Source organism: Aplysia californica, unplaced genomic scaffold (assembly GCF_000002075.1).
Source record: "Aplysia californica isolate F4 #8 unplaced genomic scaffold, AplCal3.0 scaffold00525, whole genome shotgun sequence".
Lineage (NCBI taxonomy): Eukaryota > Metazoa > Mollusca > Gastropoda > Aplysiida > Aplysiidae > Aplysia > Aplysia californica.
The window spans coordinates 154,930-160,153 of NW_004797795.1; the positions used below are offsets into that span (position 1 = coordinate 154,930).

The window sequence follows — 5,224 nt, forward strand, 5'->3', positions numbered from 1 at the left end:
GGGCAAGCAGACAGATAATAATAATAATAATAATAATAATAATAATAATAATAATAATAATAATATTTTATTATAATAATAATAATCATAATCATAATCATAATATAACAATACATCATGTAGAAGGGAAGCAAAAAAGTAGAACGTACCAGAAGCGTCCTCCAACCACCCACACAATGTTATCAGTAGACACAATTACCCATGCCGAAAATGAAGACAACAACTGTTCTTCTGGCTACGGCACATTACGATGACAGAGTGACTATAACTGGAACTGGCGAGATCACATGAACAGCTAGGCTTGTGACTATGGGTAAATAAGGATAGGCTAAACATTGCCAAAGCGAACAAAATTCATCACCAGGACTTAGGTCATAATATCTTAGCAATACATTTCTTTTTGATGGACGTGTCAGCCTATAGAAGACCCCCGCGGCTTTTACCTATGTATTTATACCCGTGTGTGCTGCCAGTATAACCCCAGTCTCTCAAACTTACACATTAAGGGAATTATAGTAGCCGGTTTCCATAAAAGACCCAGGGTCTGAACCGAGTCGTCTGACTCAGCCTTTCCTAAAGCGTTCATATCGATTTCAAGGTAAAGGCAGGACACTGATAAAGACAAGTCTTGTGAACGTGTCTGACGTACAAAAACGCTATTTGGCGTGCGGACTGAAAGTTGGCACGTTTCCACAATGAACCGTGTTCTGTTTATTTCATGGTGGTCCATACCCAAACACAGCCTTCATTTGGTTTTTAACTTTAGTTTCAGTATGAGTTTTACGGGACTTGCAACCCAATTAGGACGTACCGAGAGTCTCAAAAATAGGATCAATTCACAGGTCAATTACTCAGTCATTTTTATAAACCGTTTTCAACGAAACTTCAAACAAACCAAATTCAACTTACGATAATGCAATATAAATCAATATGACGAAAATCAACCAACATAGTCTATTCAGAAAAATCAAGCTTTGAACAAAAATTATTTCAACCAATTGAATGCTTCTTAAAACCAACCATTCTATTGTTCCATTTCAAATAGACACTAAATCTGTATTTGTGCATTAAAGAATAGATTTATACAAAACTGATAACGCCGTATGAACTCAGCGAAGGTGGTATAGCTGTTCCATGTGTTGACCATTTCTCTCCACACAAGCTTTGGTACGCAACTGGAAATTTTTAATCACCCTGTGTCATGTTTCGGAGTTCATTCTTTGGGACCCACTGTTCAACACTGAGTTTCAACTGTTCGATTGTTTAAGGGTTGTTTCCATAGACTCTGTCTGTCAATAAATATCAACAGTATTACGTGTAAGTGAAGGGTTTCGAGTCCGGGAATGCGGAAACCATTTATATTTTGTAAGCTTTCGGCTTATAAGGTGTTCCCCGAGCCTTGCTTCCACAGTGATACAAGGGCCATTCTTAACTTAGGGGGTGTGGCCCCATCCCATTGGAACCCAGCCTCCTCAACACTACCACCTCCTCCCCCAACTTCTCCAAAACTTTCTCTGCACAATGAGACGGGGCGACCCTTGTTCGATTGCCTACCCGGGTACATCGTTAGCTAAGTTGGTATAATACAGGACCTCGGAGTGGGTGGATCCTTATACCCCTTTAGTTTTAGTAAGAGTTTTAGGGCACTTTCAAAACAAATAGGTTATTTAACTTACTGTAAGTGCCGAAGATTTGGCGTTTCTAGAGGAACTAAGTAAAGAAGGAGAAGAATAAAATACGATAGATGTTGAGATGTTGAGATACAGAAAAAGGAGCAAACCACACCAGAGCACCCTCTAACCACCCACGATTTCATTCATTTTATCATGGTAATAGGTCGTGTAAGAGGAAAACTTTTGTAGTTCAAGTTTTGGCTATATCCGGAGCCTACACAAAAACGCCGGAGACATCGCACTTTCGAAATAACCATGTTACCGCCAGCATTTGGGAATAGCGCCGAGGAAAAGGAGGGGGGGGGGGCATCTTAGAGTACACATCCGCTACCTTATAGGGGGTGCCCATAAGCGCGGTCGGGTGGGGTCGGGTCATCAGGTCGGGTCGTTTTCTGATGGTTTGTTTGTTTGTTTTGTAAAGTGTTTTACGGCGCTCGCAACTGCATAAGGTCATATGAGCGCGCGGGACACACCAAACTTTTTCAGTTGGTATGAAATTTTGAATTTTGCCCGGGTGGCGGCCGAAGCCTACTCTTATCGATTTTAGACCACCAAGGGATCTTTAACGTGCACAACTTGCACACGGGACCTCCGAGATTTTTCGCCTTTGTCCGAGAAGGCTAGGTGTAGATCGTTCCTACCAGAAGATCAGGGGTGTGGCTGAAAGACAGCAGTAAGAAGAAGCCAATGAGTAGCAGTAGAAAGGCTGCAGGAAGAATCAGGAGCCCGGAGGAGTGGGCAAAGGAGGTGAAGGGGTGGGGGGCAGAAAGAGGAGACGAAAGCAGACGACAGAACTTTGCTAGAGAGTAGGAAAGGAGGTGAAAGGAGACAAATTTAGAGAAGAACATTTTTTTGGTCGCTACCCGGATTCGAACCCGGGACCTTTGAATGAGAGGCGAACACCTTAACCTCTAGGCCACGAGAGCCCCCTCTAATGGTTTAAGTGCACACTACAACCAAAGACCGTGCTACAACGATGCCGCAATTGTACCCAAAGACCTGGAAGTTAAAGTAGAGTAACCTTTAACCCCAATGGCTTCCCAGGGCTCCTTTCCGCAGTTCCCTGTTGCTGGGCTGCGGCGGCCTGGAATCCCATAAACATGGGACATTGATAACTTTCTATTATCAATGATCATTCATAACAAGATAGTTCACTCGGCCAAAAAAGTAACCACGGAAGTCCGCACATTGGTTCAGATGGCGCAGCAGTCTTTGTTTTGAAGCTCTCTTTTGTTTTTCCAGAAGAAGAATAGGAATAGCACAGTTTGTTAGTTTTTCTTTTATTGTTTTTCAGAAAAGTAGGGTAACTCTGTTCAAAAAGTTCTCCCTTTTACGAAGAAGGCGCCACCGGATTTTGAGGACACTTTTTTAATAGGCTGGAAAGAGAGGATTGAACTATCTTGTTAAATACGATCTTTGCTATTATCTTCTCTAAGTCGATAGACTCCATTGTAGTCAATTGTTGAAGGTATTTCGCTCGGAAATGCCCGACCTTGACATCGCAGTGTCAACATGGACACGTGACTCAGCCTTGTTGTGATGGCTGCAAACCACCAGACCGTGCGACTCGCAGTCCTGAAAACAAACGTCACCGACCGAGTCGGTCGGTTTGTGCCACGATGGCCGCTTTGCGCCCTCAATTTGGTTAGCTCCGACTACCAAATCGACCCGACCCAACCCGATCGCGCTGGTGTGCACCCCCTAGAGTTACAAAGTTCTATCTGACACGTACGGCCGTTTTGAGTTACTAAAGCCATGATGTCAGAAACGTTATGTTCTCTGCTCTATCAAAATCGTAGCGTTATTCGGGGTCGTTTTCAAGATATGTTAAAGACCAGCATTCGAAAAAGCTTGCCATGTTGTGAAACTCCAAATTTTTTGCTTCAAATTTCTCAAAACTGAGTACCGTACTGAGCGGACAGAACTTTGTGCTTCTAGGATAGCGAATCATTACAACTACCAAAATAAATCAAATAAACAGATAAACAAAACAAAAAAAACAGGAACATTCGTGTGTTGACACAAGAGATTAGACTGCGTGCATCTGTGTATATGATGTCATGCGTAGTTCTAGATCTATATACCTCGTCAGCCAGTTGTTCAGATGTATGAAGCGCAACATTTTCAAAACAATTTTTACTGCAGTTTCTTAATCTGTGGTGTCAGTTGTATGTGCTCAAGAAATATTTTGTCAAAATTCAAATTCTAAATTTTGAAAAGGGTAAGAAATGATAAAGAAAGAAAGTATAGAACTTGTAGAACAGTTAAGAATGAAACACTTTTATTTCCTCTCTTTGTTCGCTTGAGTAAAGAGAAGCACATAGACCAAATAAGTGTCATTTAGTGCTGGAAAGGGTTAAACAGACAGACAGAAACAACAGAGGGAAAGTAAAAAAGTAGGACCTACCAGTAGCGCCCTCCAGCCTCCCGCCATTTCCTCTCTTGAAAATGTTTGCTTTAGCTGAGTTTATTTTGGGCAAGTGTTTTACTGCGCTCGCAACTGCATAATATAAGGTCATATGAGAGCGCGCTGGACACATTACAACATTTTCAGTTAGGTAGGAAATTGTTAAATTTTGCCTGGGAGCCGGCCGAAGCCAACTCTTATTGCTTTAGGAATACCACTGGACCTTTAACACGTGCGCAACTCGCACCTGGGACCTCAGAGATTTTTCACCTTTATCCGAGAAGGCAAGGTGATAGATCTTACTTCTTACCTACCATAAGACCAGGGGTGCGGCTGAAAGACAGCAATAAGGAGGAGCCTAGGAGTAGTAGTAGATAGGCTGCAGAAAGAGTCAGGAGCCCAGAAGGAGGCAAAGGGGGTGAGGGGTGGGGGCAGAAAGTGGAGGCAAAATCAGACGATATAACATTATAGGAGGGCAGGAAAGGGGGTGAAAGTAAACAAATTTAGAGAAGAAAAACTTCCCTCGCTATCCAGATTCGAACCCGGGACCTATCGAAAGAGAGGCGAACACCATAACCTCTTGACCACGAGAGCCCCCTTTCTGAGATTAGAACATCTGAACAACCCGCCAACGATACAGCACAGCCAGTATCCAATTTTCATTAATTTCATTTTTGTTTGCACACGCCGTGACAAACCATTAATTATAGAAAAACAAGTTTAGTTTTAGTAAGACATTTAAACGGCACTTGCAACACAATAAGGTCATGTTCAATGCTCAAGATTAGAGGTGTTATTAGCGAGTGACAAGCACAAAAGAAAGGAGAGATAAAGGCGATAGATGTTTGATAGGAAAGAAGGAACAAACCAGATCAGAGCACTCTCAAACCATTCACTACAAAAACAGGACACTTCTATCGTAAGATTTTGTTTTAGTTCAAGGCCCTGCTAGACATTGTCTGAGTCATTTCAACCGAAAGTGTTTGACACATTAGCCTAATATAATCAGCAGAAAAGAGGAGGAAAGAAAAGAAGATGGCAGCAAAGGACATTGGGTACGATTGGAACGTCCTTTTCATCAACTCTGCCAGGTCAAGAAGGAGATGATACCGTGTATGTTGTATATACATGTATATATATATAT

At 42.2% G+C, this 5,224-nt stretch overlaps 1 protein-coding gene across 3 annotated transcripts in view; it reads right to left on the bottom strand.

Moving 5' to 3' along the window:
* Positions 1 to 5,224, bottom strand: part of LOC101857052 (transmembrane protein 179) — a 49,968-nt gene that overhangs the window by 33,863 nt on the left and 10,881 nt on the right. The gene's annotated exons all lie outside the window — the stretch shown is intronic.